Source organism: Notamacropus eugenii, chromosome 2 (assembly GCF_028372415.1).
Source record: "Notamacropus eugenii isolate mMacEug1 chromosome 2, mMacEug1.pri_v2, whole genome shotgun sequence".
NCBI lineage: Eukaryota > Metazoa > Chordata > Mammalia > Diprotodontia > Macropodidae > Notamacropus > Notamacropus eugenii.
Genome location: NC_092873.1, coordinates 52,665,170 through 52,690,107, shown reverse-complemented (window position 1 = coordinate 52,690,107; position 24,938 = coordinate 52,665,170). Strand labels below are relative to the sequence as shown.

Below are 24,938 nucleotides of genomic sequence, written 5' to 3'. Positions count from 1 at the left end.
CATCCACTCATGGCAGCCCCTCTTACGGCCCTCACTACAGTTCAGCCTCATCACCTCTCACCTGCAACAGCAGTTTCTTTCTTGGCTGTAGTATCTCTTTCTTCCCTACATCTCCTCTACACAGCTGCCACAGTGATGCATCCTAACAGCCATAATGGCCATGCCACTCCTCTGCTTCGTCATCTCCAGCACTTCTGTTACCTTTAGGGTCGAGGATCAAATAAAAGCTTGTCTCTGACATTAAAGCCGTGTACAATCTGACTCCAGCTTGGCTTTCCAGCTTCATTACAGATTTCTCCCCTTCACATACACTATGGTCCAGCAAACCGGATCTTCCTGTTACTTATACACAGCACAGTCTCTCACATCAGTCACATATGAAGTGTCTGCTATTTGCCAGATCCAGTATTAGACCATAGAGAGGGAGAGAGGAAGGAAATAGACTTGTATGTAGCACATTCTATATTACAGGCACTTTACAAATATCTCATTTGATCCACATAACCCTGCAAAATACTTGTTATCCCCATTTTACAGATGAAGAAACTGAGGCAAACATGCCAGGATCACACAGCTAGTAACCATCTGAGATTGGATTTGAACTTGTCTTCCTGACTCTAGGCCCAGTGCTTTCCACTTTTTTAGGGCTAAAAACAGAAAGACTGAAATCATCCCTCCTTACAGTGAACTTACATTGTTTTGGAGGAGACCAGTACATATAAGAATATATGCAGCATACATATAAAGTTAATGATAAATATGTACTAAGTAGCTGGATACAAAGGGAAGGCACTAGTAGTTGTGGGGAGGGGATCTGAAAAGCTTTATGCAGAAGGTGATGCTTAGTGATGCATTGTTTTTTAAAGTAAAAAGCAGCAGTAAGCAGGGAGTACATTTCAGGCTTGAGCAGTGCAAAGGTACAGAGTCAAGAGATTGGGTGTTAGGGGGAACATAGAGAAGGTCGTTTGGGCTAGAAGACAGTGTGGGCATTCAAGTAGTATCAACTGAGTTTGAAAAGTTGGATTGGCACCATGTTGTCTAGGGCTTTAAAAGCTAAAGAGAGGAGCTTATGTTTTATTCCCAACAGTATAGGAAGCCACTGGGGTTGGTTGAGTAACAAAACAATGGTCTTCTTCATGAAAATTACTTTGGCAGCATGTGCAGAGTACACTGAAGGTGGTGGAAAAGGGAAGAAGGAGAGCTCAAACAAGGAAACCAATCCTCTCTGTACTGGATGGAGAGAGCCTGAACCAACTTGTAGCTGTGGGAGGGCAGAGAAGTGGTAGACTCGTGAGAAGTGAAGGTTAAATGAGATCTGACAGCCAGTTGGTTATGGCGGAGTGAGGGGAAGTCAGGAGATGAGGAGAATGCTGAGATTACATACCTGAGGCACTGGAAGGCTGTTAGTGCCTTCAACAGAAATAAGGAATTTTGGAGGAAGGGAAGGCTTTGAGGACAAGATAATGATTTCATTTATGGACATGTTGAGGTTGAGATGCTTGCAGGACATTTGATTTGAAATATGCAATAGGTAATTGGTGATGGGGGACTAAAGCACGGGAGAGATTGGGTATCTACAAATCTAAGTAATCTGCATAGAGATGGTAGTTAAATTCATGGGAACTGGGTTTACCAAGAGCAGGAGTAAAGAGGGTGAAGAGGAGAGAGCCCAGGACAGATCCTCGGAGAACACCCCAAGTTAAGGGATGCAAGGTGGATAATCAGCAAGCAAAAGAGATGGAGGAGTGGTCAGATAGGAGATGAACCAGGAGACAGTAAGTATTGTCACAAAAGCAAGAGGAGAGAGGGTTGTTTGAGGTCTGCATGCAACATATGGGTCAAGAAAGGTTAGGAATGAGAAAAGCCTAAGACTGGACAGTTCAGAGATAAGTGGTAATTTGAAAGAGTGTGATTTCATTTGAGAGTTGAGGAATGAAGCCCCATGGTAAAGGGATGAAGAGTGAGTGAAAGGTGAAGGAAAACAGCAGTTGTAGAAACTTTTTCAGAGTTTGGCTAAGAAAAGAAGGAGAAATAGAGAATGATAGCTTGAGGGAAGGGCTCAGTCTGGTGAAGATTTAAAATTTTTTTTCTATGAACAAGTATTTGTTTTCTTTCCCTCCTCCTCCCCCCGCCCTCCCTGCCCCACTAACAAGAAGGAAAGTAGCGTGAGTAGTCAAGCAAAGCAAATTCTATCTTGGTCATGTCAAAATGTGTGTCTCATTCTGTACGTTTAGTCTTGCAGCTAGGTGATGCAATGGAGTACTGGGCCTCAAGTCGGGAGGACCTGAGTCACCCAAGGAATGCCTTAGACACCTACTAGCTGTGTGACCCTGAGCAGGGACTTAACCTGCATGTGCCTCTTTTTCCTCAGCTGTAAAGTAATGGCAATAGCAGTAGGATTGTTGTGAGGATCATGTGAAATAACATTTGTAATGCCTTTCATTGTGAGTTTTCTGGAATCGTGGTAGAATATTGCATTGATTAGAGCTCTAAAGTCCTTCAGAGTTCTTTGTTTTTATGTTGCTGTTCAGAGTGTAAATTATTCCCCTGGTACATCTCGCTTCAACCTTCATGCCTCCCTGGTTTTTCCTGAAACCATTCCCTTGTTTCGCATGGCACAATAGTATTCTGTCCTATTCTTATACCACAATTTGTTCAGTCATTCCCCGGTTGATGAGCATTACCTTAGATTTTATTTCTTTGCTGCCACAAAAAGGGCTATTATAAATATTTTTGTACATAGAGGATTTCTTTGAATCCTTTTGAGCATAGGTCCAGTAGTGGTATTGTTATGCAATATATGCACAGTTCAGTAAATTTTTTTTTCTCTAAGATACGGAAGAGCTACTAGGTCTATACCCCAAAAAGATCAAGGAAAAAAGGAAAAGGACCCATATTTACAAAAATATTTCTAAACTCCTTTTGTGATGATAAAGAATTGGAAACCCAGGAGATGCCCATCAGTTGGGAAATGGATGAACAAGTGGTATATGAATGTGATGTAATGCTATTGGGCTAGAAGAAATGATGAAGGGGATGGCTTTAGAAAAATCTGGAAAGATTTCTGTGGACTGATGCAAAGTGAAGGGAGCAGAACCAGGAGAACAGTTCACACAGAAACAGCACGTTCCAAAGGACTCATGGTGAAAAGCTACCTTCAGATAGAAAACTTAGGAACTCAGAGTGCACGTTGAAGCGTTTTTTTCTGTCTTTTTACAGAAAACATGGCTAATGCAGACATTGTTTTTCATAACTTCATATTTTTAATAGCTTCCTTTTATTTCTTGCCTTCTCAGTAGGCATAGAGAGGGGGAAGAGAGAGAGTCTACAACTGAAAATAAAATAAAATAAATAAAAATGAGAAAAACTCAGACATGTTTGAAAGTAACAGGTAGGGAAGGAGCCAGCTGCTAAGGAGGAGTTGAAGCTTCAAGAGAGAGGGAGGATGATTGAGAATACAGTCTTCTGCAGGAGATGGGAGGGAATAGGATGAGTACACACGTGGAGAGCTTGTCCTTGCCACAGAGAAAGACTGAGAAAAGGGGCGATGCTGTCAGGGGTTGTTGAAAGTAAGAGAATGGGAAAAGATCTACCTTCTCTATAAATTCAGGCATGCCCTCTCCCTTCTTGTCACAACACTTTGATTCAGGGTCTCCAACTCAAGGCAAAGCACACGCGAGAGATGCTAACAGGTATAGATGTCATCCTTGATCCTCTTCACTTGTATGTTCTCAAGGAAGGGTCTTTATTTCTGGTTCTATTTCCTCATCCATAAAATTTGATTAACAATGTTCTGAGGAAATTGCTTTGTAAATTTTAAAGCACCATCATGTGTTATTTCCTGAGAGCATCCAGCAGAGCTGTGTACAAGAGCTCTGGAAAATAGAAAATCCTGGTAGGAACATCATCACGTGGTGGATGAAGAGTAGGCCTCAGTCAGGAAGGCGCAGGTTCAAGACCCATCCCTGGCTGCCAAAGCCCTCACTGCCAGGAAAATATGTCTGCACCAAGAGAGGGCACTCCTCACCTGGAGCCTCCTACCCTGCCAAAGTCATCAGGCCTGATTGAAAAATGGATACATAGGAGCCCTAATAATTGTTATTGTTTATTGTTATAGTTAATCAATTATTGTTACACTTATTTATGTATATTTCTTCTATCCCAGTAGGCTATGTGCTCTTGAAGAGCAAAGATCTGTTATTTTTTTTTCTTTTATCTTCCTCCATACTAGGTTCTTATGCATAGAAAGTACTCAGTAATAAATGATTCTGGAATGACTTCAGTATTTTTTCGGTATTTATTTTTTCTATGGTTTCTTTTCCAGTTTTCTGCCTTTCTAGTAAATAGAATATCTCTAACTTTTGCTTACACATACACATTTGAAGAACATTCCGTGTGTGTGTGTGTGTGTGTGTGTGTGTGTGTGTCAGAGACAAAGACAGAGACACAGGAAGTGAGGTATAGACAGCTGATCCAGCAGAGTCAGGAAGACCTGGGTTCAAGTCCTACCTCTGACTCATGCTGACTGTAAGACCTTGGGAGAGTCATTTTACCTTAGTGCTTAAAGAAACTGAGAGGAGGTACCAACCTTCGTTGGTAAAAGGAGTTTCTTCAACCAGGAGTTCCCTACATCAGTGAAATCACAGATCTACTTCCCTATCCCTACCTAATCTCTCTCCTCTCTCTCTCTCTCTCTCTCTCTCTCTCTCTCTCTCTCTCTCTCTCTCTCTCTCTCTCTCTCTCTCTCTTCTTTCTCCCTCCCTTCCCTTTCCTCCATATATGTGTGTGTGTATGTATGTATATATATGTACATATATACATACACACATATAGAATGCATACTTTGTATATTTCTTGTACATATATACCTGTTTATATACATATTATCTCCACCATACACATGTAAGATCCCAGAGACCAAAAACTATTTTGACCTTTCCTTGTAACCCAGAATACTCTGTCATCGACCTGACATAGAGTAAGCTTCCAGTGAATGAATATCTGTTAGTATATATAGTTCTATACATGCACACATTATACATTTGCATAAAAATGTTCTGTATGTGCATATAAATGTGTGTAGATAGATGCACAATTCTAAGGGTAAAACACCCATGTTGCTATGTATGAGGTGATGCTTAGCACATAGAGAAATAACATTTTGCCAATAGAATTGTCTTTGATTTTATCAGGGGGGCGATTTTCTCCAGATCGTAATCCCTCTTCTTTCTCATCCTATGCTATTCTTGTCCAGGTTTTCTAATCTTTCATAGCAAATTCACCCAGTGCTCAGGAGGCTTTTTTCCCTCTGGCTCTTCTAATGTTTTAGGAGTAGCAGTATAGCACTTAGATTTTGTCTTGCTATGAGATGTCCTTCTTCCTTTTCTGATAATGTTTCCTTAGGAATCTCTTGTGCCCTTTCTCAAGCATTATTCAATAATCAAAAAATATTTCTGAAGCACCTACTATGTGCTAGACATTGGGGATACGCAGACAAAAATAAAATAATCCCAACCCTCAAGGTGTTCTATCAGGAAACAACACACAAAAATACACATATTGTAGATTATATGCAAAATAAAAGCAAGGCAGTTTGAGGAGTGTGCCAGTCATAAATGATAATATACTTAAATCTTTCCACCATCTACCCCTCTAGTATCCAAAGAGATTATGTGTAAAGTGCTTTGCAAACCTTGAAGTGTTACAGAAATATGAGCTATTACTCTTTTCTTTGTAATTATTCTAAATGTGTGGTGTACCAAGATTTGTGACTGTAGTGTATCAGAAAGAGAATTTCATTAATTCGGTATAACTAATATTAAGTACTTTCCCTGTGCTTAATTCCTATGGAGGACAAAGTAATGTATGACAGGTAAGTTAATTTCCTCCAATAATTAGGGCAAATATAATTCTCTTGTATTTATTCAACTGAATTTCCAAGTGCTTGCCAAGTCTTTCATTTCATTTTGTTCCAGTTTCTGGTTGGCTTGGAAATCAAGTCTGGGCACCCTTGAGAAGCATTACTGCCTGTTGTGATATCTAAATGCCCAGGATTAAGTTACCCAACTATATTTTAAAAATGGCAAATCCTTCTTTAGAAGTTGCGTGTGGTTATTGCCTAGAACAAATAGTTACTGAGATAAACTGCAAGAGGATTAAATCTCTGTGCCTGCCTCATTGGGTAGCATGCCTGCAGTAGTTAGTCTACAGGATTGCTAGACAAAAAAGGGAATCTGAGACTTCAAGGAATCCAAGTGGTGTCCCCAAAATAACAAAACAGATGTATTTTTTAATATGGTTCCTGGCAAGCCTGGCATTTTTGCTTGCTTTGTATTTTGAGTTTGTAGCTATTACCAAAATATAAGAGACAGAATCAATCTTTTTTTTAATGTCTCCATTGACAATAGGATAATAAAGATAGAGTTTATAGGAAAATATTAATCTGGACCTAATTAACTTTAGCCTCTCTAAAATAGTTGGCAACATCCTTCATTGGAAAGATTGCTGAATGCTAACGTTGAACTTGGAATCATGGAGCCCAAGTTTGATTCCCAGATCTTCAACTTCCAATTTATATTGCACTGGGTAAATCACATAAGCTCTCTAAGCCCTGGTTTTCTGAAGGGATTGGGTGAGGGAGCCATCAACCTCTAGATCTACGATCCCTCTCATAAATAAGCTCATTCAGGGGGCGGAGCCAAGATGGCGGAGTAGGAAGACACACATATGCTAGCTCCGAACACACAGCCCATAAAATATCTGTGAAAAAGAACTCCCAACAAATTCTGGAACAGCAGAAGCCACAGAACAACGAAGCAGACGAGATTTCTATTCCAGAGAGCCTGCAAACCTCTCACAAAAGGTCCTTCCCGCTGCGGACCCTGAGCCGAGCCCAGCCCAGCTTTGGCCACGCTGCACTGAGAGGAGCAGATCTGAGCAGGCTTCAGGGACAGAATCTCCAGCAGCTGCGTGGGTCCCTCCACCCACAGGTGACAAGGGTCGGTGAGAGGGTCTCTTTGGTGGGTTGAGAGGGGAGTGGGGAGCCCCCATAACTCAGGCCCCCTCGGGAGGCAGCAGCAGGGGTGGCAACAGACAGGGGCTCCCCAAGCAGGCAGGAGCCAGGATCCATTGTTGCAGGTCTCTGCATAAACCGCCTGAAGGAACTGAGCCTGTGAGGCGGCCCTGCCCTGACCTGAGCACCTGAACTTAATCTCACACTGAATAGCAGCCCCACCCCTGCCAAAAGCCCTGAGGCTGGGAAGCAGCATTTGAATCTCAGACCTCAAGCACTGGCTGGGCGGATCTGGAGGCGAAGTGGGTGTGAAGAGAATATTCAGAAGTCAAGTCACTGGCTGGGAAAATGCCCAGAAAAGGGAAAAAAAATAAGACTATAGAAGGTTACTTTCTTGGTGAACAGGCATTTCCTTCCTTCCTTTCTGATGAGGAAGAACAATGCTTACCATCAGGGAAAGACACAGAAGTCAAGGCTTCTGTATCCCAGCCCACTCAATGGGCTCAGGCCATGGAAGAGCTCAAAAAGGATTTTGAAAATCAAGTTAGAGAGGTGGAGGAAAAACTGGGAAGAGAAATGAGAGACATGCAAGCAAAGCATGAAAAACAAGTAAACACTCTGCTAAAGGAGACCCAAAAAAATGCTGAAGAAAATAACACCTTGAAAAATAGGCTAACTCAATTGGCAAAAGAGGTTCAAAAAGCCAATGAGGAGAAGAATGCTTTCAAAAGCAGAATTAGCCAAATGGAAAAGGAGGTTCAAAAGCTCACTGAAGAAAATAGTTCTTTCAAAATTAGAATGGAACAGATGGAGGCTAATGACTTGATGAGAAACCAAGAAATCACAAAACAAAACCAAAAGAATGAAAAAAATGGAAGATAATGTGAAATATCTCATTGGGAAAAAAACTGACCTGGAAAATAGATCCAGGAGAGACAATTTAAAAATTATGGGATTACCTGAAAGCCATGATCAAAAAAAGAGCCTAGACATCATCTTTCATGAAATTATCAAGGAAAACTGCCCTGAGATTCTAGAACCAGAGGGCAAAATAAGTATTCAAGGAATCCACCAATCACCGCCTGAAAAAGATTCAAAAAGAGAAATTCCTAGGAACATTGTGGCCAAATTCCAGAGTTCCCAGATCAAGGAGAAAATATTGCAAGCAGCTAGAAAGAAACAATTCAAGTATTGTGGAAATACAATCAGGATAACACAAGATCTAGCAGCTTCTACATTAAGGGATTGAAGGGCATGGAATAGGATATTCCAGAAGTCAAAGGAACTAGGACTAAAACCAAGAATCACCTACCCAGCAAAACTGACTATAATACTTCAGGGGGAAAATTGATCTTTCAATGAAATAGATGACTTTCAAGCATTCTTGATGAAAAGACCAGAGCTGAAAAGAAAATATGACTTTCAAACACAAGAAGGAAGAGAAGCATGAAAAGGTAAACAGCAAAGAGAAGTCATAAGGGACTTATAAAAGTTGAACTACATGGAAAGACAATATTTGTAACTCTTGAAACTATTCAGTATCTGAGTACTGGGTGGGATTACACACACACACACACATATGCACACGCACACGCACGCACACATAGAGACAGAGTGCACAGAGTGAATTGAAGAGGATGGGATCATGTCTTAAAAAAATGAAATCAAGCAGTGAGAGAGAAATATATTGGGAGGAGAAAGGGAGAAATGGAATGGGGCAAATTCTCTCTCATAAAAGAGGCAAGCAAAAGACTTATTAGTGGAGGGATAAAGAGGGGAGGTGAGAGAAAAACATGAAGTTTACTCTCATCACATTCTGCTAAAGGAAGGAATAAAATGCACACTCATTTGGGTATGAAAACTTATCTTACAATACAGGAAAGTGGGGGATAAGGGGATAAGGAGGGTCGGGGGAATGATGGAAGGGAGGGCATTGGGAGGAGGGAGCAATTTGAGGTCGACACTCATGGGGAGGGACAGGACCAAAAGAGAGAATAGAAGTAATGGGGGGCAGGATAGGATGGAGGGAAATATAGTTAGTCTTATACAACACGACTATTATGGAAGTCATTTGCAAAACTACACAGATTTGGCCTATATTGAATTGCTTGCCTTCCAAAGGGAAGGGGTGGGGAGGGAGGGATGAAGAGAAGTTGGAACTCAAAGTTTTAGGAACAACCGTCGAGTACTGTTCTTGCCACTAGGAAATAAGAAATATAGGTAAAGGGGTATAGAAAGTTATTTGGCCCTACAGGACAAAAGAGAAGATGGAGACAAGGGCAGAGAGGGATGATAGAAGAGACAGTAGGTTGGTGATAGGGGCAATTAGAATGCTCGGTGTTTTGGGGTGGGGGAGGGGACAAAAGGGGAGAAAATTTGGAACCCAAAATTTTGTGAAAATGAATGTTAAAAGTTAAATAAATAAATAAAATAATAATAGATAGATAGATAGAGATAGATAGATAGATAGATAGATAGATAGATAGATAGATAGATAGATAGATAGATAGATAGATAAGCAAGCTCGTTCAAATGCATCAGACTCCCCACGAAGTTGTAGTCAAATCTAATGTAACCTTAGAGGCCATTGAAAATGAGAAAGCCGAGGAATAGAGAGGGGAAAGGCTTGCTATAGGTCACACAGTTGGTAAGTAGAAGAGCCAGGATTAGAACCCAGGTCTTCTGGCTCCAGAGCTACCACACTGCCTTACATGAAGTGCCAGACTCAAAGGGATTTAGGAGCTTTGAAAAACAGGTGTGCTCTGAAATGTGGTATTTGATGGAGGAATTTGTAAACCCTGAAAATACTTGTTGTTTTACAAGTAACTGTCATTACATGTGTATACTTTGAGAGACAATGTGGCAACTGACCTCAAAACAAAGAAGAACTGGGTTCAGGTTCCACCTCTGACACATACAGTGTGACCCTGGAACTATCAGGTAACTTTTCTATAAGTTGCTAAGAATCTACTGACCTGCATTGGTAGAGAGACTCTCTTATGCCAGTGGAATCACAGAATTGGTCCAGCTAAACAATCCCCAAGAAATCATCCACCTGAGCATACACTTCCAGTGATTCCACTACTAGATTTAAAACCCCCCAAAAAATCAAAGACAAAAGGGATTCATATTTACAGAAATAAAATAATTCTTGAGTTGTTTGTTTTTACTTTATCCCAACATAATTGACTTACTCCCGTACCCTCTGTCTATAGAGAATCATTCTAACTGCCCTAATGATAAAATTTTTAGAAGTTACGTGTATTGTCTTCCCATATAGAAAACTAAACAGTTTAACTTTATTGAGTCCTTTATGATTTCTCTTTCATATTTACATTTTGTGCTTCTCTTGAGTCTTGTATTTGAAAGTCATGGTGGATCATAGGAATAAATTACACAATATGGGTACACAATATAATGTAGTGAATGACTATTCTAGCCTTTGATAAAGCCAAAGATGTTTTGGTGGCAAGAACTTGCTCTTTGACAAAAATCACTGAAAAAAATGGAAAGGAGTTTGGCAGAAGCTAGGAATGGATCACCATTTCACACCACATAACAGGGAGAAAATAGTTAAATGATTTAGACATGAAAGGGTGATACAAGTCAATTAGAGCATAGAAAATTTTATCTGTTAAATATATGAATAGGCAAAGAATTTATGACCAAGCAAGCAATAGAGGGGAACACAGAAATATAGATAATTTTGATTACATGAAATTCAAAAGATTTTGCAGAAACAAAACCAATGCAGCCAAAATTAGATGGAAAGCAGCAAATGGGGGTAGGGGAGTGGAGGTGGGATTTTACATCAAATTACTCTGATTAAGGCCTCATTTCTCAAATATTTAGGTGAGTCAGATTGCTTTTTTAAGATAGCCATAAGTTATCAAAGGATATAAACCTGATTTTCAGAAGAAGAAATCAAAATCTATTGATGGATGTTCACATGAAAAAATATTCAAAATCTCCACTGTTCAGAGAAATATAAATTAAAACAATTCTGAGGTGCCACCTTACACCTATCAGGAGCAGAGACTCAATCCATACTTTGCTGCATCTCAGTCTCAGAGGCTGCATTTAGTATACAATCATCTGTGAACAGAAAATTACTAACTCTCCCTCCACTTTAGTCTTAGCTTATAATCTTTTCAAATTAAATAATTTACCATCAGTGGGCAGCTGACCTTGATGCTATTTTCATCCTTATTGAAGACATCTGACAACATCACAGAAAATACAGCCCTGCTTCACTCCTCTGGTGCCTGGGAAAGCATAAGAACATTGTCCATTATCTAGAACACAAGCAAGCACGCAATCATGAAACTGCTGTGCAATACTGATGAACTTCTCTGGGCAACCAGATTATAATCTAGTTCTTCCAGAGTCACTGGAGTCCAATGACAAGACAAAAGTCAAGATGACTGGTGTTGGCTCCAAGATGCAGTGGGTGATCCTGGTATCTTCAATGTCTAATGAAGCTCTAAGTGCTCCTGCTTCAGCCACCTTCATGTCCATTGGAACAAATTGTTCATCCTCCCATTCTGCCAGAGGAAATCTTCACATGCTTGGGGTAGATACCCCCAAACTCATCAGTGGATTTGAGATCCTTCAGTTAGCCTCAAATTAGCCCATCTGCCAAAAGTTTACTGGGGTTTGGCCGCTCTCATGCCTCAACTCCTTGGAGTCACAGTGAGAGTTGGGTGAATCAGGTGGACACCAAAGGTAAAAGGCAATCCTCACACCAGAGGTTTTAGTCTTTCCTGAACACCCTAAACCCCACTGTTGGTGCAGTTGTGAACTGATCCGAGCATTCCACAGAGTGATTTGTAACTGTGACCAAAGGGATATAAAACTGTGCATACTCTTTGGCCCAGGGATATCACTACAAGATTTGTATCCCCAAGAGATCAAAGAAAAGGGAAAAGAAGATGCCTACATACATATATATATACGTATATGTCTGTGTGTGTGTGTGTTTGTGTGTGTGTATTCGTAACAGTTCTTTTTGTAGTAGCAAAGAATTGGAAACTGAGGGGAATCAATTGGAAAATGGCTGAACAAGTTGTGGTATATGATTGTGAAGGAATGCTACAGCGCTATAATAAACTGATGAGGGGGATAGTTTCAGAAAATCCTGGGAAGGGTTGTATGAACTGATGTAAAGTGAAGTGAGCAGAACCAGGAGAACATTTGCAGCAATATCTCAAGGTTGATCAACTTTGAAATAATTAGCTTCTCTAAACAATGCAATGATAAAGGACAATTCCAAAGGACTCACAATGAAAAATGTTATCTACATCCACATAGAGAACTGAATAACTCTGAATGCAGATTGAAGTATACTTTTTAACTTTATTTTTCTTGCTTTTTTGTAGCATGACTAATATGGAAATATTTTTTGCATGATTTCACCTTTTTAATCAATAATTGCTTACCTGTTCAGTGGGTGGGGGAAGGGTTGGAAGAAGGGAGGGGGAAAGTTTGTAAATTAAACGTTTTAAATGACTTAAAATAAACTATAATTATATATAAAACAAATACTGTACGTATATTCACCAAATCACAGAGCATCTTAAATTCATAAAGGAAAACTTAAGTTACAGGAAGAAATAGATGTTAAAATGTGGGAGATCTCAGTTTATCCCCTCAGACCTAGATAAATCTAACCAAAAAGCATTTTTTTAAAGAATTGAAGAACTTGAATTTTAGGAAACTCAGATTATTCTAGGCCTCTGGAGAATGTTGAATGGGAATAGAAAAGAGTATACACATTTCTCAACTGTGCATAGAATCTCCACAAACTGACAATTAGAGCATAGAAGCCACCAAAACATGCAAAAAAAAAAGGTAGAAATGTTAAGTTCATATTTTACTTACAGCTACGCAATAAAATTGCTTCAAATAAAAGGACAAAAGGTGAAAAAATTACTTAAAAACTAAATATTCCTAGTAAAGGATGTATCAAACCACAAAATACAGAAACAATAATCTTATAAAAAATAATAACAATGAGAGAGCACACAAAAATTTGGGGGATGCGTACAATGCGGTACTTCAGGGAAAACTAAATATTCATCAATAAAAAAAATAGATTAATGAATTTGGACATAAAATTTTAAAAAACTAGAAAATCAACAAATTAAAAACCCGAACAACAAAATAGGGATCCTGAACATCAAGTTAGGAATTAACAAAATTGAAAGCAAAAGAAAAATATTGAATTAATAACACTAGGAGTTATTTTTAAAAGGTAAGACATAAGCTAATGTGCTTTTTTTAAGAAGAAAATTACTAGTTTCAAAAATGAAAAGGTTACATTCACAGCCAATGATTAAGAAATAAAAGATATACCAGGAGTTATTTTTCACAGTCATATACCAATAAAACTGAAAATGAATATTTACAAAAACATAAATTTCCCAGAATAACGGTGTAAGAAAAGGAGGGCTTAAATAAACATCTCTTAGAAAAAGAATTTAGAGGAGACAGAGCCATGATGACAGAGTATATCAAAACAGTGTGGTGAGCTCTATTCCACAAACTCCTGTGAATCAATATAGAAAATTCACCAGACTGAATCCTGATCTGGATATTCACTCGCAATGTCCCCCATTCCTTCCACTTCCAGGGTATCCTACTTGTCCTTGGAACCAGGGATTTGGAATCCCTGGAGGCAACTGGCAACCTGAGGTAGAAGAGCATGGACAAAGGGAGGGGAGTTCAGGCAAATGTGGGGGGTGGGGGCAACAAAGATGAACAGAGAAGGTGTAGATCAGTGATGGAGCAGGGGCCCTACCATAAGGCGGTGTCCTCTCTGGCACCTCCAAAACGTGGCAATGTTCTGAGAGGCACAATGGAAAAAGGAAAATGCATAGGATGCACCCTACAAAGCAGTAGCAAAAAGTGCATAGAGGGAAGAGCCTAGAATGGATACCTTAAAAACCTTGATTTAATGAAGGATACTGAGAAAAGAGAAAAAGACCAAGTGATTATAGGGGTCATAACTTGGAGAATAAAGACATAGAGTAAAAGGTGAGAGATGGGGAGGGGGGGAGTAATTGAGTGAGAAAAAGTTATTTGTAGAAAGAGGTGCAAAAATGAAATTTTAAAAACTAATGAATGGGACTAGCTGAAGGGGGGAAATGAAAGGGGAATCTATTTGACTAACTGAAAAGAAAAAAGAAATATACATAACCAGATAAAAACAGGAGGGAAGAATTAATAAAACTCTAAAGAGAAAGGGGTGACAAGAAGAGGAGTTCAAGGATGAGAAGAGAGCCAGTGGGAGCAGGGCCACCTTAAAAAAAAAGATTAAAGTAACTGAAAGAGCATGACACTGTGTCTACAACAGAAGTGGGGAGGGGGAATCATAGCTCAAAAAAAATTTAGACACAGATGGAGGAAAATATAAACCTGACTCATAACTTCAAATGTGAATATATTAAACAATCCAATAAAATGTAAAAGAGACAGATTGGATAAGAAAACAAAATCTGTTGCTTATCAGAGACACACTTTAAAAAAATGCAAAATAAAACTAAGAGAATAGGAAAAAAACTTTGCTATGCATGAAGAGAATCCAAAAAAGCTGAAGTTGCAATCATCCTATCAGACACAATTTAAAAATATCAGAAAATAAAAAGGGATAAATAAGGAAACTATATTATGCTGAAAGAAATCAGACATCAAATCTGTATCAGTAATAGCCCTCATATGTGCTGGCATGCAAATTTATAAATCCAATCCAATCAACATTTCTGAAGTGCTTACTATGCTTCAGTCATCATAGTCCAGTGGCTGGACAGAGTCAAGATGGCTGGCAATGGCTCAGGATACAGTGGATGACCTTGACATCTTTGTTGTCTAACCAAGCTCTAAGTGCTCCACATCACCTGTTTCATCTGCCTTTGTGCCATTTGAACAAATTGTTATCCTCTGCCTGTTCCACCAGAGCAAGTCTTCACATGCTTGGGGTAGATACCCCCTTAACTCACCAATGGGTTTGAGAACCTTTGGTTACCTCATTCTGGTTTGGTCCATCTGCTGAAATGGTTTGCCGGGGTGTGGCCACTGCAGCTTCTTGGAGTCACAGGTGAAAGTTGAGTGGAACAGGTGAAAACCAAAGGTGAAAGGGCCCCAAAAAGGACTCCAGTCACCAGTGGAGTGAAACAGGGCTGCGTGCTTGCTCCCATACTTTTTATCATGATGTTTTCAGCCATGTTGTCAAATACTTTCAATAAGGATGAACATCAAGGTCAACTACCATATTGATGGTAAGTTCTTCAATTTGAAAAGGCTACATCCCAAGACCAAAGAGGAGGGAGTATTGGTGCATGATTTCTATTTGCAGATGACTGTACACTCAATGCAGCCTCTGAAGCTGAGATGCAACAAAGTGTGGATCAATTCTCTGCTGCCTCTGCTAATTTTGGCCTAGAAATTAACACCAAGAAAACACAGGAGCTCCATCAGCCACCACCACACCATCCATATGTGGAACCATTGGATACAACAAATGGAGAAGTTTTGAATGTTGTAGATAAGTTCACTTACCTTAGTAGTGTATTTTCCAGGGATGTACACACTGACAGTGAGGATTGCCAGAGCTAGCTCAGTGTTTGGGAGACTCTGAAGAAAAGTTTGAGAGAGAAGAGGTATTAGACTGACTACCAAACTGAAGGTCTACAGAACTGTTGTGCTGACCTCATTGTTGTATGCCTGTGAAACATGGACAATCTACCAGCACCATGCCAGGAAACTGAATTGCTTCCATTTGAACTGCCTTAGAAATATTCTGAGGATCGCCTGGCAGGATAAGGTACCAGACACTGAAGTCCTTGCTCAAATCAAACATTCAAACTATGCTTCAGATAGCGCAACTCCAATGGGCAGACCACATTGTTCGAATGCAAAATGATGCTTGTCAAAAAGACTATTTTATGGAGAACTTGCATGGGGTAGGAGATCACATAGTGGTCAGAAGAAGCAATACAAGGACGCTCTCAAGGTCTCTCTTAAGAACTTTGGATTTGACTGTGCAGCATGGGGCACACTGGCACAGGACCACTCAGCATGGCGTGCCCACATCAGAAAGGGTGCTGTGCTCTATGATCAAAGTAGAATTAAGATAGCACAAAGTAAACACAGGTTGCACAAATTTAGAGTATCCACCCCAAATTTGGAGTATCCACCCCAAATATTCACACAGACTATCTGTGCCCAGATAGAAGCATTCTGAGCTTGTATTGGTCTGATCAGCCACTGTGAGACACACTGAAATTTCACTTTATCATGGTGATGTTATTTTGGTCCTCTTTGAGAACGAAGAACAACAACTAACCAACCAACCAATTATGCTTCAGGCATTCCATCCATTAATTACAATTAATTGGTATAATTAATAAACAGTCCCTGTCCTCAAGAAGTTTACAATGTAAAGGGAGAGAAAACCTACCAAAGAAGGCAAGAATATGGCAGGGGGATAGGGAAACAAGGAGTATCTTGTTCCATGGGGTTGAAACCAGGCAGAGCAGTAAATGCAAAGTGGATCAAGCTGAGTCCATTGCCTATCATCTGTAAAAGAAGTTATTGAGAGTTTGATACTCTACCCTCCAACCCTCTTATTAGAGGGGAAAGGAGGATATGTGAGGCAATATCGATCAAGGCTTAAGTTGTCTAGGTGGTGATGAGTTTAGAAGTGATATGCTTATCCTGGGAGATGAGGGAATTTTGGGAATTGAGTGAACAACACTGACTCCATCTTGTGACTCAATTCTGCATCGAGCTCAGTTCCATTTCTATTCAGGTATGGGTCTAGTCCAATTTCTGTCTTGCAAGGAAACTATTCAAGTATGAGAATTGTGAGAAAAATTTATTCCATTGTTTCAACCTAACCCTATGTGGCTGGGAAGCTGGACCACCTCTCCCTACTGCTTGAAAACCCTTCACTAAAGATCTAGGTTATGCTAACTAGAAATCCAGTCATATCCAGAGAGTGATGCAAGGAGTTTTCTCACAATTATACATTTTAAGTGACCCATATACCATACCTGAAAACTGGCTTCGTATTGATCAATCAGTTATTGTTTCCATGTTCCCTTGGCTGAACAGAGACATTTGGAGGGGAGTGAGATACGTCTTTTTCAGATTTTAAGGAATTGCACCCATTTACTCTCCCCTCCCAACTTAGAAAGTTTCTGATCTTTCCTCCAGTTAGAAAGCAGATTACCTAATTTTGTATAATGGTTTGTATTCTGGTCATAGTTTTCTTTTAATTAATTGGTTTTATTTGATTATTTTTAATGCATAAAAGTCTGTTTACCCCTGTATTCAGGGTCCAGTGCCAAAGTTGGGGAAACCGGATCTCAATTTGTTATTTAATTAGCATACATTGCTTAATAAGTTGAAATGTGCAGAAAGAAGCTCAAACCTTTGTTTCCTCAGTCACTTCCAATTTCACTCAATGCAGAAGGCTATTTTGTTCTTTGGAGTTGAAACCAGGTAAGGGGGCAATACAAAGTGGAATGAGCTGAGAATCTAGTTTCTGCCCCTCTATAAAGGAAGACATTAGGAGGAGTTTGGATTCCACCCACCAGTCCTCCAATCAGAGGGGAGGAAACATCACCTGAGCATCAGGAAACATAGACAGTATCTCATTAGTGACAAGAGATTTTAATATCCTTCTATCAATTTTGAATAAGTCTAATAGAAAGATAAGCAAAAGGGAAAACATGGAACTGAACCAATTTCTGGAGAAACAAATTAAATGATTTGAGGCATCTTCTAAATAGGATAGGAAAAAAATATACATATTTCTCTACACCATTTGGAAATTTTTACAAATTTTACAAAATTTACAAATTTTACAAAATTGACTGTCTACTAGAGTACAAATGTATCCCAAAAAATGTAAAAAAACAGAAATAGTCAATATATGCTTGACAAATCATAATGCAATAAGATAAAACTTGGATCAGTGACCACAAAGAAAAGATACAGATCCTAATGAAGATTTTAAAATGAAATCTTAAATAATGAGTAAGTGAAAGAAAATTATAATGATTAGGCAACATACCCAAACTTCTGGGAGGCAGTTAAGGCAGTCCTGGCATGGGGAAGAGAGAATCATGTACTTATGATCACATCATAACAAATCATATCATGTTAACAAAATAGAAAAATTGATTAACAATGTACTTTTTTAAAGTAGAAAAAATCAAGAAATCTAAGTAAGGACAAGAAAGAAGATATTAAAAATTGGAGAGAAAATAGATGCATTGTAAACAAAAACCAGAATAATAAATAAAACTTTAAAATGATTCTTTGAAAAGACTAATAAAATTGATAAACCATTCACTAATTTAATTAAAAAGAAGAGAGCAAAATATCATTAAACAGGAAATAAGGAAGAGAAAATCACAGCAACACCAGAAGAAAGATTCAAAACATATTGTGAACAGTTATATGCTAACAAAATTAATAACACAAAAGAAAAAGAAATAAGATACCCAAATTATCAGAAGACCAGATAAAGATTTTAGATAACCTGATCTCAATAGTATACAGCAGTGTAGAGGGAGAAGAGAAGAAAACCTAGGACAGAACACTGAGGGACTGCCATAGTAAGATGGCATGACTTGGAAGAGGATCCAGCAAAGGAGACAGAGAAGGAGTGATCAAACAGACATGAGGAGAACCAAGAGAGAGTGCTATCCCTAAAAGTCTAGGAGAAGAGTATCAACGAAGAGGGAGTGATCAATAATATAATTTTGTTTTCTATTAATTCTAATCTATGTTTCCACATTCCGTTCCTGAATATAATTTTCATTGCATTGTGGTAAGAAAAGGATGCACTGGGGCGGAGCCATGATGGCGGAGTAGAAAGACGCAAATACACATAGCTCCGAACCCACAACCCATACAACATCTGTATAAAGTAACTCACGGCGAATTCTGGAGCAGTGAGGCCACAGAACAGTGGAGCGAAGGAGATTTCTGTTCCAGAGGGACCTGCAAACCTCTCGCAAAAGGTCCATCGTGCTGCAGACGCGGAGCCCAGCCCAGACCTGCCGCGGCCGTGGCACTGAGAGGAACAGATCCGAGCAGGCTTCAGGGATGGGATCTCCAGTGGCCGCACAAGTCCCTCCACCCTCAGGTGACGGGGGTCGGTGAGAGAGTCTCTTTGGCGTGTCAAGAGGGCAGTGGGGTGCCCCCATAACTCAGGCCCCCTCGGGAGGCAGAAGCTGAGGTTCTGAGGAGGCTGACCAGGGTTCGCCAAGCAGGCAGGAGCCTGGATCCATTGTTGAAGGTCTCTGCATAAAGCCCCTGAGGGAACTAAGCCTGAGAGGCGGCCCTGCCCCGACCTGACCACCTGAACTTAATCTCACACTGAATAGCAGCCCTGCCCCCACCAAAAGCCCTAAGGCTGGAAGCAGCATTTGAATCTCAGACCCCAAACACTGGCTGGGAGGATCAGGAGGCAAGGTGGGTGTGAGGAGAATATTCAGAGGTCAAGTCACTGGCTGGGAAAATGCCCAGAAAAGGGAAAAGAAATAAGACTATAGAAGGTTACTTTCTTGGTGAACAGGCATTTCCTTCCTTCCTTTCTGATGAGGAAGAACAATGCTTACCATCAGGCAAAGACACAGAAGTCAAGGCTTCTGTGTCCCAGCCCACCCATTGGGCTCAGGCCATGGAAGAGCTCAAAACGAATTTTGAAAATCAAGTTAGAGAGGTGGAGGAAAAGCTGGGAAGAGAAATGAGAGACATGCAATCAAAGCATGAACAGCAGGTCAGCACCCTGCTAAAGGAGACCCAAAAAAATGTTGAAGAAAATAACACCCTGAAAAATAGGCTAACTCAATTGGCAAAAGAGGTTCAAGAAGCCAATGAGGAGAAGAATGCTTTCAAAAGCAGAATTAGCCAAATGGAAAAGGAAGTCCAAAAGCTCACTGAAGAAAATAGTTCTTTCAAAATTAGAATGGCACAGATGGAGGCTAATGACTTTATGCAAAACCAAGAAATCACAGAACAAAGAGAGAAGAATGGAAAAATGGAAGATAATGTGAAATATCTCATTGGAAAAACAACTGACCTGGGAAATAGATCCAGGAGAGACAATTTAAAAATTATGGGACTACCTGAAAGCTATGATCAAAAAAAGAGCCTAGACATCATCTTTCATGAAATTATCAAGGAAAACTGCCCTGAGATTCTAGAACCAGAGGGCAAAATAAATATTCAAGGAATCCACAGAACACCGCATGAAAGAGATCCAAAAAGAGAAACTCCTAGGAACATTGTGGCCAAATTCCAGAGTTCCCAGGTCAAGGAGAAAATATTGCAAGCAGCTAGAAAGAAACAATTCAAGTATTGTGGAAATACAATCAGGATAACACAAGATCTAGCAGCCTCTACATTAAGGGATCGAAGGGCATGGAATAGGATATTCCAGAAGTCAAAGGAACTAGGACTAAAACCAAGAATCACCTACCCAGCAAAACTGAGTATAATACTTCAGGGGAAAAATTGGTCTTTCAATGAAATAGAGGATTTTCAAGTATTCTTGATGAAAAGACCAGAGCTGAAAAGAAAATTTGACTTTCAAACACAAGAATGAAGAGAACCATGAAAAGGTGAACAGCAAAGAGAAGTCATAAGGAACTTACTAAAGTTGAACTGTTTACATTCCTACATGGAAAGACAATATTTGTAACTCTTGAAACTTTTCAGTATCTGGGTACTGGGTGGGAGTACACACACACACATGCACACACGCACACATACATAGAGACAGAGTGCACAGAGTGAATTGAAGAGGATGGGATCATATCTTAAAAATAATGAAATCAAGCAGTGAGAGAGAAATATATTGGGAGGAGAAAGGGAGAAATTGAATGGGGCAAATTATCTCTCATAAAAGAGGCAAGCAAAAGACTCATTAGTGGAGGGATAAAGAGGGGAGGTGAGAGAAAAACATGAAGTCTACTCTCATCACATTCCACTAAAGGAAAGAATAAAATGCACACTCATTTTGGTATGAAAACCTATCTTACAATACAGGAAAGTGGGGGATAAGGGAATAAGCAGGGTGGGCGGGATGATAGAAGGGAGGGCATGGGGAGGAGCGTGCAATTTGAGGTCGACACTCATGGGGAGGGATAGGATCAAAAGAGAATAGAAGTAATGGGGGACAGGATAGGATGGAGGGAAATATAGTTAGTCTTATACAACACAACTATTATGGAAGTCATTTGCAAAACTACACAGATTTGGCCTATATTGAATTGCTTGCCTTCCAAAGGGAAGGGGTGGAGAGGGAGGGAGGTAAAGAAGTTGGAACTCAAAGTGTTAGGATCAACTGTCGAGTAATGTTCTTGCCACTAGGAAACAAGAAATATAGGTAAAGGGGTATAGAAAGCTATCTGGCCCTACAGGACAAAAGAGAAGATGGAGACAAGGGCAGAGAGGGATGATAGAAGAGAGAGCAGATTGGTCATAGGGGCAATTAGAATGCTTGGTGTTTAGGGGGGGAGGGGATAAAAGGGGAGAAAATTTGTAACCCAAAATTTTGTGAAAATGAATGTTAAAAGTTAAATAAATAAATTTAATAAAAAAAAAAGAAAAGGGTGCACTGAACATTTCTGCTTTTCTGAATTTCTTTGTAAAGTTTTTATGCCTAATACATGGTGAATTTTTTGTGAAGGTGCCATGTAAAGCTGAGAAAAAGGTACAGTTCTTTCTATTCCCATTCAATTTTCTCCAGAGATCTAGCATATTTAACTTTTCTAAAATCATATTCCAGAAGTGAGTCACAAGATGAAGTCAGTGTGGTTCATTCAATTCCCACACCTCCTAATTGCCCTCCTTTCTTGCAGTCTTTTCCTTATCTAACATTTATTAATTGCTTACCACGTGTCAAACAGTGTTATAGGCGCAGGGGACATAAACACCAAAGAAAAGAATTGAATAGGTTTCTGAGGGAATTCCTTCAAGTTGCTTGATGAACTTCACATCTCCTTGACTTCCTTTCCACCAACCCATCAAAGTCTGAAATGAACATACCCATTACAGAGTGCAAATAGATCACTTAAAGAGTGAACCTTTTCATGTCGTTGTCTGTGTTACCTTATCCTTCGTTATTTCACCAAGTGGGTTGAGGGTGTCCTTTACAAACGTATTTCACATTGCAACCAGAAGTAGAGTTAATGAAGCAGCTTGTGGTTCAGTGGATAGTGCACTGTGAAGTCAGGGAGACCTGAATTTAAATCCACCTCACACACTTCAGTAGTTATGTGACCTTGGGCAAGTCACTTAAGCTCTGTTTAACCTCTGTTTCTTCAAATGTAAAATTGGGATACTAACAGCACATACACACACACACACACACACTCACACACACACACACACATCAGGGTTGTTGATCCTCCAGGATCAAAGGAGATATTTGTAAAGTGCTTATCATAGTGCCTGGCACATAGTAGGCACTAAAAATTCTTCTTCCCTGTCCTTTCTCCTTCTCATTCAACATATATTTTAGCAACTACGTCACACTGTGCACTTTGCAAATTTCTAGATAGACAAAGATGAATTAGGCATGTCCCTTACCCTGAAGAAACTTATAATCTCTATAGGGGCAAAGGAGATGAGCTTACTGTGGGGAATGGAAAGGGAAAATATTTATTAATGGATTGCTATGTGTCAAGAACTGTGGTATGTACTAAAATACAAATACAAAGGCAAAATAGTATCTGATCTCAAGGAATTCACACTCAACAAGAAACATTTATCCAAATTTATTGGTAAATGCTAAAGAAATTAGTTGCCTATGGAGTACACAGGAGAAAAGGACTCTTGGAACCAGAGTAGATTGTCATGAAAGACTTCTTGGAAAAGAAGAAATTTGAAATGGGACTGGATGGACAATAAATTAGCCAAAGAAATCCTGCTCTTCCCATAGGGTACTCAATGTAAGCTTGTCTCTCTATAAAGGTACATTTTGATTGGACTTTTTCTCTTTTACTCTAGAAGACAGAACCTTCTTCTCTCAACCATTCATTTATTTAAAGTTACCTAGAAGCAAATCAAAGCTTAATTTCAGGAAAAAGACTTTCTAACAATGGAGCCCAGGTAATACATTGGACAGACTGATCAGAGGCTAAATAAGCTTATCTATTGTCCCAAACCCATCCCCAAAACTTCTAAAGAAATTACCACTCCAGAGCAAAGAGAACCAAGGAGATAAGAATTTGACCTGGAGATTTTGTGGCTTAGGCAAAGCGTTGGTTTGGTCAAATGGTGAGAATATGAAGGACTAAGATTCCAGGAGACATGGGCTAACATTTTGGAGTTAATCAGAACCCTTCAAGGTGGAGTATGTAACAACTGTTGGGAGAAGGGGTAAATTACATCAACCTAGTTGATGGGATCAACCTCGTGCTGGTAAAGGACATTTTAATCTGAATGAATATGAAATGTTACAGCCTGGCTAAAATAATAGGTCTTTGTCTATTCACAAACAATTCTGGCTTACTATAAAATATACCTCTGCTAAAGAGAATATCAGTGAAAATGTACATTAATCTACAATAAAAAATGTATACAAGACCTGCAAAGTCTCCTGAGGCACATTATCCCATTTATGGAAGGAATAGTCCACAGAAAGAACTGCATTTCTCTAATTATTCTATGCTGAGAACATTATTCTTTCAAGTTGAACTGGATGCTTTATCTTCTCTTTATAGAGTTTTTGGTTGTATTATTTCAGGCTTAATAGCATTGAAAGGAGGTAAGAATTTCAGAGAGAATGTAACGACATTTGTCTCTCTCTCAGTCTACGTGAAAGGAGAACAAAAAAAAAGCCATCGATTAATTCCACATTGCTTTACAGAATGGTTGGATTCATACACAACTCCACAGTGTTTTCAACATTAACTATTCTCATGTTTTGTCATTTTTATCAATTTACTGACTAAGACATGAAAACTCCAGCTTAATTTTGCCTGTATTTCCCTGGCTAATAATGATTTAGAATAATCTTTATTATGGTTGTTATTCATTTTTTTTATCTTTTGAGAAGTATTTGTTCATGTCCTTTGACCATTTACCCATTGTAAAATAGCTTTGGGACATACATGTTTGTTAATTCCCTTTATGTTTTGGATATTGAGTCCTTATCAGAGATATTTATCTCAGATTTTTTTGCCATTAGATGATTTTCCTTCCTATCCTAGTTACATTGACCTTGTTCATGCAAAATTTTTAAGTGTTGCATAATTGAAATTATCTTTGAAGCAGTTCATTTTATTTTTACTTTTTTTCTTGGGTTTTTGACAATATGGATAGTATGAAAACGTGTTTTGTATGACTTCACGTGCACAATGGATATTGTATTGCTTGTCTTTTCAATGGGTAAGGGAGGCACTGGAGATGGTAGAGAATTTAGTACTCGAAATAAAAAATGAATAAAAATTCTTTAAATGAATAAAATTTAAAACATTTTTATCACTAAAAACAATTTTACAAGCAGATTTTTTTTGTTTCAACCACTTTATTTTTTCTAATGTATTTATTTATTTTTAGTTTTCAACATTCATTTCCACAACATTTTGAGTTCCAAATACTCTCCCCATCTCTGCCCTCTGCCCACCCCAAGATAGCATGCATTCTGATTACCCCTTCCCCCAATCTGCCCTCCCTTCTAACACAACCCTCCCTTCTCTTATCCCCATCCCCTCTATTTTCTTGGAGGGCAAGATATATTTCTCTACCCCATTGCCTATATATCTTGTTTCCCAGTTACATGTAAAAACAATTTTTAACATTCATTTTTAAAACTTTGAGTTCCAACTTCTCTTCCTTCCTCCCTCCCCACCCATCCCCACTGAGAAGGCAAGTTATATATGTGTAGTTATGCAAAAGACTT

General features: G+C 39.2%; 1 long non-coding RNA gene across 1 annotated transcript in view; it reads right to left on the bottom strand.

The window, feature by feature from the left end:
* Positions 1-15,567: 15,567 nt before the first annotated feature.
* The window catches only part of LOC140523473 (uncharacterized), a 48,878-nt gene continuing 39,507 nt past the window's right edge, over positions 15,568-24,938 (bottom strand). The window contains exon 3 of the long non-coding RNA XR_011973410.1: positions 15,568-15,643. This is a non-coding gene — a long non-coding RNA (uncharacterized lncRNA). The remainder of the gene's footprint in view (positions 15,644-24,938) is intronic.